Source organism: Cervus canadensis, chromosome 13 (genome assembly GCF_019320065.1).
Source record: "Cervus canadensis isolate Bull #8, Minnesota chromosome 13, ASM1932006v1, whole genome shotgun sequence".
NCBI classification, from domain to species: Eukaryota; Metazoa; Chordata; class Mammalia; order Artiodactyla; family Cervidae; genus Cervus; species Cervus canadensis.
In genome coordinates, this window is record NC_057398.1 from 44,943,511 (window position 1) to 44,960,368 (window position 16,858).

General features: G+C 40.3%; 1 non-coding gene across 1 annotated transcript; it reads right to left on the reverse strand.

The window, feature by feature from the left end:
- Positions 1 to 14,824: 14,824 nt before the first annotated feature.
- On the reverse strand, positions 14,825 to 14,897 carry TRNAC-ACA. The gene has a single exon. It is a non-coding gene; the product is annotated as a tRNA-Cys (tRNA).
- Between the last annotated feature and the right edge of the window lie 1,961 nt (positions 14,898 to 16,858).

Consider the following 16,858-nt stretch of genomic DNA (forward strand, 5'->3'; position numbering starts at 1 on the left):
GCAGCTGCAAAAGTTAAAGTACTTGATACATATAAAAGCTCCTTCTAGAGAGAGATTGGCAGTTTGCAGTGGGCTAGTGGGAGATGCCCGAGGGGTTGTCTCCTGTCTTCCCTGCCTCTGAAGATCACTGTCAAACCTCTAGTTGTATGCTAACTTAGAAGCTTGACTCAGGCACCAGCTTTTAAAATATGCAAACAGGCATCTCTCCAGGAAAGACTGGGAGGGCATTTTGTGACTGCTCCCTCTCTACTAAGTCCTGGGTCATAGCCACTGTGAGTCCTTGTGAGCCAATTAGGAACTATTTCTTAGATTGAAATAGCTTGGTGCATCGTATAGAAGCAAGTCCCACTGGCTTTCAGAGCTCACTATATGAAAACTCCTCAGGTGAGAGTCTTAAATGTTGGAGTGCTAGATGTGAGGTTTAAACCCTTTGCTCCTTGGGGAAAAGCTGGGAGTGGGAGTTCCCTCCTGATTATACGGCATCTGACCTGGGGTGTGGTTTATAGATAGTGTGTCTCAGTTCTTCTTACCCATTTCTATAGGAGTATTGTCTCATTTTCCCAATATATAGGAATCCATGTCTAGTTTCTGGATTACTTTCAGAGAAAATGCTCTGTGTGCAGTATAGATTGTGTGGCCATGGGAGGAGGGGAGTTAAGGAGACTCCGATATTCCTGTCTTGGACTGGAACCAATAGCTTGAAATTTTGAATTGCAAATATTTCAACTTGTAGGCATCACTAAGTCTGTGTGAAGTATGCTATTTCTGAACTCATTAGAGTAAGATTTATGAGATAATTTGGGGTCACATTTGTCTGTTTCAAGCTTTTGATCAGCAGCATTTCTGGAAAAGATTATCAGAACAGTAAGAGATAGAACTTGAGACAGTTTCTTCACTTGTAGAAGTTAGGAATATAGAATTTTAAAGTGGGAAGATGCCTTATAAATCACTTAGTCCATCTTTATTTTACACACCAAAAAAAGGGGGGGGTGGGTGGGAATAATCATTATAAAGAACATTCTACAGCTTTCTCACAGCTTTACTTTGCCATCCTCCAAGTCACTGATGTGGCTTCTTCATTTGTGAATATTAATAGCCATTAATAGGTCATTAATAGCCACTGTGAACTCTGACCAATAAATTAGGTCAAGAGACTATCTCTTCTGTCTCTTCTTTGAACTTCTTTTTCTGATGAAGCTATGTGTTCATGAACTTGAAACGTGCTCTTGATTTATGAGCTGGTATGGCCTGTGTGCCTACCTGACTGCAGGCAGTATAAAGGCTTCCTTTACTATGGGAACCTGAGGATAGTATGATCTCAGTTTCTGTTCAGGCTTAAGGCAAAGAAGGTCACAATTTAAACTTCATTCTGTAACCCAGCTCTTACCAGTCATCACCAGAAGCATTGGGTGCTGACTTAGTACCTTGTACCTTAGCACCTTGCTTCCTACTTGGTTGCTGTTTCTTAAGCATAACTCCTAAGTCCAGAGAGCTGCAGCTACTGTGGATGAGGAGGGGCAGGGAGGGGCGGAGGGGTAGAGTAGCAATTACTAACTAGCCAAGGTTTGAGCTATTTACAGTCGTTAATCACAGTATCATGAAACATTTTTGGTACTCTATTATTATCCCCCAAATTGTGGTCAGCATATCTGACTGCATGATATTTCATCATTTGAACAGGTCAGGCTAAACAGAAATTGACTGAAACAAATGGATATAAACTGAAATTGACTGAAACAGAAGAATATTTTTAAACACTTCATATTTTCTTCTTGCTTCTTCTAACCTCCCCTTTCATTAATAATGCAGAGGTGAGTAAGGAAACTGAGCCAGATTCAAAGATTCCTTTCAGTGTTCACTTCTTTTCTTTCTCACCCCATACTTCCTTTTCACAATCCACCTTTCTTTCTTTTGTTCTTTGTTCTCCCGAAGAGAGAGCTTTGGATTGCTAATTGCATTGCTACACCTCAATACAGACTCTGAAGCTTCAGCAGACTAGCATGGTTCTTGCCCCATGACCTTCCTGGTCCCTTCCTTGAAAGAAACAGCTGAACCTCAATGCGTGTTGCGGCAATTCCATCATATGACTCAGAACACGGTTAGGCTGTTACAGGGATTGGTGGGGATCAGATGGTAATCCAGACCCCTCCTTAATCTTAGCCCTTCTCATGCAGGAGATATTGGTAAATGGTCTGCATCAGGAGTCAGCAAACTTTTACTCATGAAGAACCAGACAGTAAATTATTTAGGTTTTGCATGCTTTCCAGTTTGCATCTCAACCCTTCAACTTTGGCATTTTAGCATGAAAAAGGCCATAGATTATATGTAAATGACTGAACTTTGAAAGTGGCTGTATTCCAATAAAACTTTGTTTATGGAAACTAAAATTTAAATCTTATATTATTTACATGTTCAAACATATTATTTTTCTTTTGTTTGTTTAGGTTTCTTTTTCATTTAAAGTCACTAAAAAATGTAAAAACATTTCTTACTTTGCATTGTTATTGCTGTTGTTCAGTTGCTAAGTCATGTCTGACTCTTTGTGACCCCATGGACTGCAGCATGCCAAGCTTCCCTGTTCTTCACCATTTCCCAGAATTTGCTCAAACTCATGTCCATTGCATAGTGTACATAAACAGGGCCAGATCTGGCCATGAGCCAGTGTTTGCTGACCTTGGATATGTATGATATCCTTTGTTAGTCTTTTTGAATACAGTTTCCTTTTTCTTATAAAACAGATTTTTAGAAAGTCACACACATTATTCCTACTTTTTTACTCATATGATATAATCAATTCAATAGTCTTATAAGGCAACTCAAATTAGTTCTCGAGCAAAAGGGAGTATAAATAAAATAATATAAATAGATTCATTTTGTGAAGAAGAGTCACTAAATTTAAAGTTTCCATCATGTAAATTTTGTGCACAGATATTCATCTTGGGGATTTCCATCAACAGAATTGAGGCACACATTGGTCATAGCATGCCTCTATCTTGCTCCCTGCTAGTGTCAAATCAGGTGGTATTCTTTTAGTTTCCTTTTAAAATGCTGTTTAATTTCAACATGTCAAAATCTTTATGGGCTTCAGTATATATCTCCCTTCCCACCTCCTTCCTGGTAATAAAGAAATGCTAAAGTAGTGCTCAGATCTCCTTGGAGAAATGCCCTGTGGAAACAAATTATATGGTAGGCCATTGACATTCACTAGGAATACTTGCCAAGGCCTTCAAAAATCCTAAACACATAAATACCACTAGAGCATTTATTTTCCTACAAAAATTAATAACAAATTGTTAAAAAATTTAAATGATTCTTTTCAATCCTTTATACTTAATAAAAATAAGACCAAAATCATGTGTAAGGCTATTTATTCTTTTTATAAGACTTACTGTGAACATAAATAGGAGAAAAAAATCAAGTGAATGCTGACTTTCTGGATAGTCCACTTACTACCTAAGAGACTCAATTCTACAGACCAGTCTAGCGGAAAATATCACTCAAGTTGATGGTCTAATAAAATTATGAGTTAAGTCATTTCATGAACATTTGAGGACTGTGGCAATAGAAATGGAAATTGCTGATGTTAAATTTATGAATGCTAAGGTTCTGCTTTATTTGAGCAGTCAAAAACGAAGTAATGCTTGTAATTGGTTAAGTTATAGTGTGTGTATAAAGAGTCATACAAAAATGGAATCTACTGCCTAGGGAGGATATGAGCTGCCTTCCAAAACACTGACCATTTGATTGAACAATGAAGAGAAGGTCCAGGGACCTTCTCAAATATTCTTAGGATGGAAAAAACCTTTCACATAAAATCTTCTCCATGAAATCCTAGAGATACACCAGGATTTAGAAAATGATAGACTAGGTGGCTTATAGGAGTCCTTCCAACTTTAAGATTTTGTGATTGGTAATATTTTATGATATGCAATAAACTAGAGGAATTGTATCAAAAGAATTCAACCAATCCTGGAGTGGCTTGAAATGCTCCTAATTTGCTTACTCATTTCCAGACCTTGATCTGGGATATAGGTACTAAGAATGGACAAAGAATGGCTGGTCTTCAGCAAAATTATGGAGTAGGCAAAGTCTGTGAAGCTCAGAAGTCAGCTCCTGGGAAGGTTGTCCTTTATTTCTAAGGAAAACATGGCTTAAAGTCAGCATCCGTTCCAATATCCACAAGACTTGGGAAAGATGGAAGACTGAGTGAGAGATGTTGCTCCCAGATATTTACTTTTATGCACCATAGGATATCAAAAAGAAGAGAAACATCACAAAGGACTTGGAATCCTCTTTTGGAAAAATGGTTAGTGCATTTTCCATTGAATGTAAAATAGTTGCATCAAATTAGGAGGAAGGATGGCCTTGTTATTGTCTTTATTTGGAGACTAAGTGTAGTTTAAGGAGATATGTATGGATGTCAAAGTGACAAGGGGTGGACTTGTGATGGTTAATTTTATTTGGCTAGGCCATGGTGCCCAAAAGTTGGTCAATACTAGTCTGTATGTCTCTGTGAAGGTATTTTTAGATGAGATTAACATTTAAACCAGTAGACTTTGAGTAAAGCAGATTATCCACTACCATATGAAAGGGTATCATTAAGTCAATTGAAGGCCTTAAAAGATAAAACTGCCAGGTCCCTTGAAGAAGAGGAAATTTTGCCTCAAGATGGCCCTCAAATTCAAACTGCGACAAGAACATGAACATAATAGTCTTCACCCTGCTGGCTGACTGCAGATTTCAGATTCACCTGTCCCAGTCATGTGAGTCTATTACTTAAAATAAATCTCCTTACATGTGTCAATATCATATTGGTTCTTTTCTAGAGAACACTGACTAATAATATACCACCTCACCCAGCTCTCTCTAAAAACTTCACCTCAGCCCCACTCTATGCCTCCAGCATGTGCAGTTTCTTTTCTGTGCCACATTGATTGCATTCCTGCTCAGTCACGAAGTCATATCTGATTCTTTGTGACCCCGTGGACTGTAGCCCGCCAGCCTGCTCTGTCCATGGGATTTTCCAGGCAAGAATACTGAAGTGGGTCACCATTTTCTTTTCCAGAGGATCTTCCTAACCCATGGATCGAACCTGTGTCTCCTGCTTGGCAGGTAGATTCTTTACCCTTGAGCCACCAAGGAAGCCCACATTGATATACCAGCCACAACCACAGGCTATTGCCCCAGTCACTTCATGGCCCAAACTGCCATCAACTCAAATCTGTGTGTGAACAGCATACACTTCAAAATACTTGAGTTAATGGGCTTGAGTAAGAGTGAGCAAAATGATACACCCCGGCAAAGCAAAAACATAATGAAAACAAATAACAAACAGTATTAGCTATGCATTTTCTTTATAAGTCTTTCAGCCATAATCATAACTGGGGGATTATGTTTTGGCTACCTCTGCCTGTATTATTTGGTTACTCTTTTACCCCAGTATACACATCTCAATAAATTTTAAAAAGTAGAACAAAGACATTGCTCACTGACTGCTGAGCAATGACATTAAAGTTCAGTAATAGAAAAGTTTAAGGGAAGAAAGCCATACACTTTGAAATTTTTAAACACTACCAAAACAAGTAAGAAATAAAAGTATAAATTATACACCATTTTTTCTTAATATATATATTTATTGAAGTATAGTTAACTCACAATGTTTCAGATGTACAGCAAGGTGATTCAGTTACTCATATATACATACATTGTTTTTCAGATTATTTTCCATTATAGGTTATTACAAGATACTGACTATATAGTAAAACTTTGTTGCTTGTTTCATATCTTTTTTTTTTTACTTAGAAATCTAGCATTGTATTCATACTAAGTCAAGCAAGTGGAATCAAAATGTCATAAAATTTTTAGGTTATTTAGAAAATCCTATGAAAAACAGCCAAAGAAGTTTTCATAGGACTAAATATGATCATAAAATGTTTTTTAAGGAAATGTAATAAAAATGAATGAATTGATATTTTCAACTCAAGAAGCTAGAAAGTGAACAACAAAATAACCCTTCAAGAGAGTATAAGGAAAGGATCAATGAAGATAACAGGAAAGATAAATGAACTTATTTAATTAAAAAACACATCATTAAAAGCAAAAGCAGTTTCTTTTTAAAGGCTAATAAATAAAAAAAACCTTATGACAGATCTGTCTAGGAAGAAAAGAATGAAAACAAAAAAGCAGGGTTTAAAATGGAGAAAATGCCTGAACTACAAGTAGGAAGGAATTTTTCAAGTATGGGAAAATATTAAATAAAAATTTATAAAACTACATTTTGACAATCTTCAGGAAATGTATAATTTTTCATAAAAGTATAATTAGTCAAAACTTACCGAAGATGTGAAGAAACCTAAAAACATCATTATTCATGGAGTAAATTATAAATTACCAAAAACAGAAGGAATTTTTCTCAGTTTAAGAGCATCTGCCAGAAAACATCATAACATGAGGCAAAACATAAAAGAAACTTCATAAAAGTCAGAATAAGGCAAAGCTTCTATCAATCTTATTATTCACAATTATTCTAGGAACCCTGGCTAGTGCACTAAGATAAGAAGAATAAATAGAGACAAAATTATTTGTAATTATTATAAGGACATTCTCAATAGAAGAATGTTTTGAAAATCATTTGGTACATGATCTTTATCCTAACTGATAAGGGGCAGGAAGGGATAGAAATTATATTTTTATCTTTAAAAAAGAATATAGTGATATTTAACTCCTAACATGAAAATAGGATTAGTGTTTTTTTGGACAGAAAAAATGCAATGTTTTCCTATGATTATAAAGCCATGACAAGCAAAAAAAAAAAAACAACAACAGACAAACAAACAGTAATGGAAGGCAAATGTCAAAGAAATCTTTATCTGAGGAAAGGGATTCAAGAGATCAAAGTCAGCAAACATTGTCCCAGCATTCCCCTCTGGACAAGGAAAGGGAGAGATGTATAAAACTGTTGAGGATAAAACTGGTTCTCTGATCTCTAGCTACCCATTTGGTACTCTGAGAGGAGTTCCTTTCTTAGGTGTCCCCATATCATGATAGGATTCAAACACATCAAAGCAAATTGAAGATACATGCAGAGTGAGGAACTGACATTTAACTTTCACAGGCCACCATCAGTTCCCATTTCATTGAGAGCATAGAGCCCTGTGAACTGAGAGCAGAGGCTAGGAGAGACCATCAGGCCAGATTCAGGACCAAACCAGGGGGACAATGTATATCCTCTGGGTGTGTCACGGTAGTGTTTCAGTCAGTCAGTTAAGTCTCTCAGTCATAGCCAACTCTTTGCGACCCATGGGCTGCAGCACACCAGGCTTTCCTGTCCATCACCAACTCCTGGAGCTTGCTCAAAGGCATGTCCATTGAGTCGGTGATGCCATCCAATCATCTCATCCTCTGTCGTCCCCTTCTCCTCCTGCCTTCAATCTTTCCCAGCATCAGGGTCTTTTCTAATGAGTCAGCTCTTCACATCAGGTTTGGTCCCTTAGAATTTGGGAGTTTGATGATACTGATTTTCAGTCCATCCTAACATACTTAATGGTCCTAACGGTAACTTTTTTAGGGTAAGAAATAGAAAGTCAACTCCCAATTTCTGTTTTTCCTTAATTTTAGTCATAGAGTTTATCTAAATCACTTAAGCAGCCATGATAGTTTGTCATGTAGAACATCAGAGAGCTCACCTCCAAACACTCAGAGTGAAAATGTTACTTTCAATCCAACTGCCAGCAGATGAGGGGCATTCAGGACTGTAACAGAATAGGAAGAGAAACTTGTCACAGCCTATTTATCTTTATCAGTTGTCTTAACTGCTTTTTCCCCACAGTTGAGAGAAATGTATCTAGCCTCTTCTGACTGTAGCTCGATGAATAACCTATTATCCACCAAGGTAGAAAATCTATTTCATTCAAAGGTTATCTGAGGATGCCTATATTTCTATATGTATGGTAGATAGGGGAGAATAGTGTTACTTGGAGAATCCCATGGACAGAGGAACCTGGGGAGCTACAGGACACAACTGAAGTGACTTACTACACACACACACACAATAAAATTTGCTATTTATCTGAAAGTCAAATTCAATATCCTGTAGTTTTACTTACAAAACATGACAATCCTAAATATGATATCACAGCTAGGAAACTGACGCTGGTACAATGCTGAAAACTACAGACTCTATTCCGTTTTCATCATATATATATATATATATATATATATTCATTTGTATGTGAACACATAGCTTGTTGTTGTTGTTTTTTTCAAATTTCAAAAACAAGAACCAAAAGAATCTGAGGACTTTGCAACGCAGAACCCAGCACAGCTGTATCTAGTCACTGCCTGGTTTGCCATGAAACTGGTGTCTTGCCCAACAGCCTGGCTGAATTAACAGGCTATGAGCAGCAGAAGTGGAAGAAAGCAATGGGTTTGGTTTTGCTCTATTATAGAGGTCTCAATTAGCTCTCCACCTACCTGGGAAAGGTCCTCCACTTGAATTTCCTTTGTTTTTTTATTATCCCTAGACCATGATTTCCTGTGTGAATAGCTGGTTTCATGTTTTATAACAAGAAATAGAGCCAAATTCCTTCTCTTGGGCTATAATTTGTATTCTGCAACTAGCGATTTGATATTCAATCTTTTGGGTGATTATCTTTATTTTCTTTGTGAACAGCAGTGCTAAAAATAAGAAAGAAAAGTGATGTGGGGAAAACAAATCAAACCCCACACTGCCTGAGCCATGCTAATCAGGTGGCTTTCAGGACCACTGGCTGGATCCACACTGGGCGTCAGCAGCCAAAACTACCAAATGAAGCCAGGAAATAACTTGTTCCGTTTAGAGACTCACATCCCCACTTGCAGGACCTCTATCAGGCTATTTCAGCCTCTTGAAACACTTTCAATGGAAGTAGTATTGCTTGCCTTTCAAAGAGTTAAAGAAAGGAGATTTTTATGAAAGATGTATGTGTGTGTTCGTGTTAGTCACTCAGTTGTGTCCAACTCTTCATGACCCCATGGCCTGTAGCCGTCCAAGCTCTTGTGTCCATGGAATTCTTCAGGCAAGAATACTGGAGTTGGTAGCCATTCCCTTCTTCAGGGGATCTTCCCAACCCAGGGATCGAACCTAGGTCTGCCACATTGCAGGCAGATTCTTTACTGTCTGAAGCCTTAAAGTGAAAGTTTTAGTCACTTAGTCATGTCCAACTCTTTGTGACCCCATGGACTGTTGCCTGCCAGGCTCCTCTCTCCATGGAATTCTCCAGGCAAGAATACTGGAGTTGGTAGCCATTCCCTTATCCAAGGGGTCTTCCCAACCCCGGGTCACCTGCATTGCAAGCAGATTCTTTACCATCTGAGCCACCAGGTAAACCATACATAGCTGAGGAGATGAGCTAAATCTTCTCAGGAACCCATGCCTAGACACTTCTCTTAAGTGAAGACTCTTTTTAGTTATTCCTCAGACTATCAAAGTCAATGATGACATTTTCACAGGTACCATTAACAAATGAGGAAAATAAGAATTCTGTAATTTATTTTTCATAGATTTAAATATTTCAGCTTAAAGGAATGTTCTTTATTACAAAATGTATTCTTTTCTGTTTTTAGTAATAAGATGTTCTATCTAGTATTAGATGATGATAATAATAACAAGAACTTTGCTGTTCTTATTTGATAAATAAAAGAAAATGTTGACTAGATCTTTCAGTTGTAAGTACAATAATTCTATGTAACAGGCTATCCCAAAACTCAATGACAAGTAGAAATAAGCATTTGTTTCTTGGTCACCTGTCTAAAGGGCTTCCCTTGTGGCTCAGATGTTAAAGACTCTACCTTCAGTGTGGGAGACTGGGATTTGATCTGGGTCAGGAAGATCCCCTCGAGAAGGGATGGCATCCCACTCCAGTATTCTTGGCTTGAGAATTCCATGGAGAGGAGCCTGGCGGGCTACAGTCCATGGGGTCACACAGAGTTGGACATGACTGAGCCACTAACCTTTTCACTTTCACCTGTCTAAGATTGGCTGGGGCAGCTCTGCTGGGCATTCTCCTGGGGCTACTGTGTTGCAGTCTGCCACAGTAGAGACCAGAACCTTCCCCATGACTCAAGGGTGCGGCAACTGCACCTTTGTTATTGTCCTAGTAAGCATGCCACACAGACATACCTGGGGCCGGGCAAGCTCTCTGCACCACTTCACTGCCCACCCCTGCGTCCGTCCCCATGGAAACAAAACAAGATGTTCCTGATCAACAGCAGAGCCTTAACTTTACTCCCTCTTTGTGGTATGCTGATCAAACTCCCCAGTACAGCTATTTCCTATTGATCTCATGTGACTTCTGGTGATAAAAGTGAGGGCTGAAAGGAGCCATTTTGTCTTCCTGCCATGGAGAGCAGGAGGGCCCCCTGACTCCCAACTTGACAAATTATACATGTGTCTGTCTTTTCATTAGGTGCTCACACCCGCTCCCCCCGCCACCCTGTTTCAGGTCTTTGTTACCCGCTGTGCTGGACGCGGCACTACTGGGCTATTGAGATGTGATCTTCCCATGACAGTGGCATAGAAGCAAGAAAACAAACCCAACCATACCTTTCACTAAAGGGAATCCTGTGGTTGAGGCCAAAAACAAGGGAACACTCTGCCCTCCATGGGGCCAGTGTTGTGAAAATAGAACCACACTACAGGGGAGGGGAAAGTTGTGAATTATGGTTCAATCTGTCAGGTGGTGGTTGTTTTATCAGCCTTCATTTTTTCCTGATATTTGCTGACCTGGACATGGAACAAGGGACTGATTCAAAATTGGGAAAGGAGTAAGTCAAGACTATATATTCTCACCCTGCTTATTTAACTTATATGCAAGAATATATCATGCAAAATGCCAGGCAGGATGAAACACAAGCTGAAGTCAAGATTGCCAGGAGAAATATCAATAACCTCAGATATTCAGATAACCACTCTTATGGCAGAAAGCAAAGAGGAATTTAAAAGCCTCTTGATGAAAGTGAAAGAGAAGAGTGGAAAAGGTGGCTTAAAACTCAATATTCGAAAAACTAAGATCATGGCATTCAGTCCCATCACTTCATGGCAGATAGATGGGGAAGCATTGGAAACAGTGATAGACTTTATTTTTTGGGGGCTCCAAAATCACTGCAAATTGTCACGATGGCAGCCATGAAATTAAAAGACTTTTGATTCTTAGAAGAAAAGCTATGACCAAACTAGAGAGCATATTAAAAAGCAGAGATACTACTTTGCCAACAAAGGTCTGTCTAGTCTAGGCTATGGTTTTTCCAGTGGTCGTGTATGGATGCAAGAGTTGGGCCATAAAGAAAGCTGAGCATGGAAGAATTCATGCTTTTAAACTGTGGTATTGGAGAAGACTCTTGAGAGTCCCTTTGACTGCAAGGAGATCAAACCATTCAATCCTAAAGGAAATCAATCCTGAATATTCATTGGAAGGACTGATGCTGAAGCTGAAACTCCAATAATTTGGCCACCTGATGCGAGGAACTGACTCATTGGAAAAGACCCTGATGCGGGAGGGATTGAAGCCAGGAGGAAAAGGAGACAACAGAGGATGAGATGGGGTTGGATGGCATCACCAACTCAATGGACATGCATTTGAGGAAGCTCCAGGAGTTGGCGATGGACAGGGAAGCCTGGTGTGCTACAGTCCATGGAGATTGCAGAGAGTCGGACATGACTGAGCAACTGAACTGACTGACTGGTTGAGAAATACAACAGTGAGAACCCAGCTTCAAAGAGCAACTTTGATTGGGGGGTGGGAGTGTGGGGAACATAATTAAACAGAAGTTTAGAAAAACCAGAGGTTGAAAGTACGTGATTAGAACTCACACGATCAAAGCTATGGGTCCTCTTTAGGCCCTCATTATCCCAGCTCTCATTTTGTAAAATATACTAATCCAAGGCAATTTGCAATGATTTTACTGTGCCTACCACATTTTTAAGGCATCTTTGATTGAGTAGTTAGGTGTTTTGTTATGACTATTAGAAAGAAATATACTAATCAGAATTCAGGGTGAGATCACAGATAATTGATTAATTCACCTTCTACAGTTTTCCCTGTGCACATGCAATGGATCCAATTTCCATCCTAGAGACTTAATATCCTTTGTTCATTATTAATTCATCATCCAAACTGTTCCTTCATGACAGATTATACTCTAACAATAAAGCCTATGCAGAGTCAGCTTTGCCAATGAAATATTCAGTGCTTTTTTAACTTTAAAAAAAAGTCATGAACTTTTAAAATAATGTTATTTTTCTCTTTAAAAATTTATAATTTTTTTAATAAAAAAGAAATCCTAGAAGTCTATCACCATTGCCTCCAGTCAAAAAGTTTAATAAAAAAAAAATTAAAAATGCCAAGAAATGGTTAGGGCATTTTGACAATTATCTACTCACTTGCACAATTTTCCTAGCAAAGTCAGGGTCTCTAGGAGAGACAGCTGAGACAAAGGACCTGAACATTGTTCCAGAACCCAACCCTGACTTGTGACTTTATTGCTGCTTAAGTCTCTGCTCCTCTGGTTCTGTATTTACAAAGTAGGTTATGGGGTGGGATTTAAATACGTGGAAATTAGTCCTGAATATTCATTGGAAGGACTGATGTTAAAGCTGAAACTCCAATACTTTGGCCACCTGATGGGAAGAATTGACTCATTGGAAAAGACCCTGATGCTGGGAAAGATTGAAGGCAGGAGAAGGGGACAACAGAGGATAAGATGGTTGGATGGCATCACCGACTATATGGACATGAGTTTGAGCAAGCTCCAGGAGTTGGTGATGGACAGGGAAGACTAGCGTGATGCAGTCCATGGGGTTGAAAAGAGTCGGACATGACTGAGCGACTGAAATGAACTGAACTGAACTGTGGGTGTGTTTCAGAGCTCTTTGGAGGGAAAATGATACAAACCTAGAAATCATCTCATAGTCCAAAGGCAGGATGCTGCTAGAGCCTCAGCACAAAGTCAGGGAGGATAGTCTTCCTCTTAGCAGGGACCCCAATATCCCAGTTTTGCCTTCTAAAAAAAAAAAAAAAAAAAAAAGGCATTAGACATATGATCAGGCATCTATTTCTCAGCTAGCACACTTCCCAGGTGGCTTATTGGTAAAGAATCTGCCTGCCAATGCAAGAGGCACAGGTTGTATCCCTGGGAGGGAAAAATCCTCTGGTGGAGGAAATGGGAACCCATTCCAGTATTCTGGCCTGGAAAATCCCATGAACAGAGGAGCCTGGTGGGCTATAGTCCATGGGGTCGAGAAAGAGACACGACTGAGAGGCTGAACAACAGTGCTCTTGTGCAGTCACATAGCAGGAGACAAAGGCCTTTTGTTTTCCAAGCAGCTGCCTTGGCCCACGGGTCTGTCAGAGAGCTCTGCACACCAGTGTGTGCACACAGCCTCTTGCTGCACTGCCATGCTTCCTGGGTTCCTTCTTTTATAGGAACCAGGGATCGTGTCCCTTAAGAACAGGTCATTTGGACATGATAACATTCTCCACTTTCACCATGGCTCAATTCTGAAAGAGTTGGCTCAGTTTGCATCAGGCAAAAGCACGTTTGTGGGCCGAGAGGGACACTAAGAGCGGAGGGGGCAGAGTGAGAGGGAATGGGGACTCCTGCCATTCTGGGGCTATGAGTTCTGTTCCGTTGATCACCACAGCCAGGTGAAGTGAGTTCCTCTTGTCAGTAGACCTGGCATTTCACATAGGGCTTCCCCGGTAGCTCAGCTGGTAAAGAATCTGCCTCCAAGGCAGGAGACCTGGGTTCCATTACTGGGTTAGAAAGATTCCCTGGAGGAGGGCATGGCAACCCACTCCAGTATTCTTGCCTGGAGAATCCCATGGATAGAGGAGCCTGGCAGGCAACAGTCCATGATGGGGTCACAAAGAGTCGGACATGACTGAGCGATTAAGCACCCACACATCTTGTGTAGCTCAGGCAGTCAGCTGAGCAGCCTAGTGAAGCCTCAGCCCACACGCCTCATCTCTGAGCAAAGCAAAAATGGCTCTGTCCCGAGAAAGACTGATAGCAGGAAACTGAAATTCTCTGGCCCCATGAAAGGACGTAGAAAAGGAGAAGCAACCATACCAAAATTTGAAAGCTGGGAAACAGATGAATGAATGGTGATGAGGTAGAAGTCTTGAGAAAGCCGAAGAGGAGAAAGCAAAGGAGCCACAGGCTTTACTGCATGAGTTCTGCAGAGCTCAGAAATTGGCAGCTCTGAGTATATCTGGAGTGTGGTGACTGTGAGGCTGAAGCAAGAGGGCCAAGGTCTCTGCAAAAATCTAGAACCTCATATATTCTCCCAACTCTGGTTAGCCAGGCTAACCTGGGGCCCCTCCTGAATTCAGAAAAACCACCAGACATTTCTTCTCTGATAGTGTAAAATTAAGAGTCACTGGACTTAGGGACACACAGGCCGTGGTACAGGTTGGGGTTCCCTAATAAAAACTTATGGGGGCTTATGTGAAAATTTTGCATATTCTATTTAGAAAACTTCCCTCAATACTTCCCCTGCCCTTTTCCCCCCCCTTTTCTGAAAGCAAGCAGCTGATTGATATCCTCCAGGCAAGATACTTGAAATGACTTCTTGGGAGAATCTGATTTCCTAAGTGAAGAAATTTTCAGATGCTAGCATGGAGCAATGCTCAGTGACACAGATCACCAGTCATCATACAAAAGTGAAGTCGCTCAGTCGTGTCCGACTCTTTGTGACCCCATGGACTACAGCCTACCACACTCTCCATCCATGGGATTTTCCAGGCAGGAGTACTGAAGTGGGTTGCCATTTCCTTCTCCAAAGGATCTTCCTGACCCAGGGATCGAACCTGGGTTTCCTGCATTGTAGGCAGACGCTTTACCATCTGAGCCACCAGGGAAGAGTCACCTGTGGCCCACAGGCTCCTCTGTCCATGGGATTTCCCAGGCAAGAATACTAGAGCGGGTTGCCATTTCCTTCTCCAGGGGATCTTCCTGACTCCAGGATCCAACCCATGTCTCTGGCATTGGCAGGCAGGTTCTTTACCACTAAGCCACCTGGGAAGCCCACAAAGTACGTACAAGTAGGCAATGCTCCTCTACACACAGAGCTTCCAATCTTAAAATGTATGAGTACACAGCAGACTCACCAGATGTTAGAGTAAAAACTTCGAATGGGAAAGGCAGAAGCCAAACACAGTAAAAGTGAAAAGGCGATTTGAGAAAATGACATGCAGGGGGAACACGTGCAAACAGTTGTTTTTCCACCAACTGAAGGGAGAAAGGGTGGATTGTTTAGTAGCTTACGCTGGAAAAAATCTACTTACGGTTTTGAGAGTTTGAACTTGGATCACTACTTAATGCTACAAATAAAGGAGGATGCCAGAAGGATTAAAAGTCTAAAATTGAAAAGGGAAGTTATAATTTTAATATAATAGGAGACTACCTCCATGACCTAGAGGCATGAAAGGACCTTTGTAAACAAAATTCAGAAACAATACCATAGGCAGAACTTTCAAAAAATAGGAATTTTTGTCCAATGAAGAATGTTAAGGACTGGTAACAGAATGAGAGAAGGTATCTCCAACATGTAAAACCAATGCATTTATGTTTAGAATACAAAAAGTGGTGGTGGCATGCCTGTGCTCAGTCGTGTCCGACTCTTGGACACCATGGACTGTGGACTGTAGCCCACTGGGCTACTCTGTCAATGGGATTTCCCAGGCAAAGATAGGGGAGAAGGTTGCCATTTTCTTCTCCAAGAGCTCTTCTCAGCCCAGGGATCAAACCCACATTTCTGTGTCTCCTGCATTGGCAGGTGGATTCTTTACCACTGCACCACCTGGAAATAAAAAAGCAACTCCATCAAATCAGCAAGCAGCAGGCAGCAAATGCACACATTCTCTCACCTAGTCAAGAGCATCTCTGCGGCCTGGATACCTTTTCCCTCCCGTACTATCAATGTTTCCCTCTCAATGGTATCATTCCCATCAGCGTACTCACATCCTTTTGTTCATTATTCACTTTTAAAAACACCCTTTCTTAACCCCACTTCAACTATATTTTTCTGTTCCTTTTCATAGAAGCAACTCCCCAAATTGTTGTCTGGACTACTTGTTTCCAATTCATCTCATTCTCAATATTTTATCATGTAATATTTCATTAATGAAAATACATGTAAGTTACAAAACATTAAAAAGTGAACACCAATGAAACTTCTACTCCACTTGAAAACTGGAACATCTCCAACTTCATTGCATCAGCAAACATGTTCTTCTTCTATGCCATCACTCTGCCCTTTCTCCCCCAAATGGAGAAGCCACTTCCTTAAATTTTGTGTGCATTATTTTATTTTACTTTATAAACTTTTATCATATATATCTGTATTCTTAAGCAAAACATACTAAAATCTGGGGGGAGATCATGTTTCCCTTAGTTTTCCCTTCACATTTTGACACATTCCAAATTTAACAGGTGCAGATGGAAACTCCTGACCTCACACCTCCCACGGTCTTCACAGTCTCACAGTATCATCCTTCCAGTGGCTCGGACAAAATTATTTTAGTCACTTCTGACTCCTCTCTTTCTCTTGTAGCACCTATCCAATCTATCAGTAAACCCTGTTGGTTCTACCTTCAAAACACACACAGAATCCAACCGCTTCCCATCTCTACTCCTTTCATCCAGGTGCAAGCCACTGTCATCTCTCATCTTGATGATTGAAAGATCCACGTATCTGTATCCTTGCTTTTGCCCTTGCCCCCATCTCCACCCACAGTCTATTCACAGCATAGCAACCAGAGTGATTGTTTGAAAATCCACGTCAGATCACATTACTCTTCAGCTGAACACTCTGCAGCAG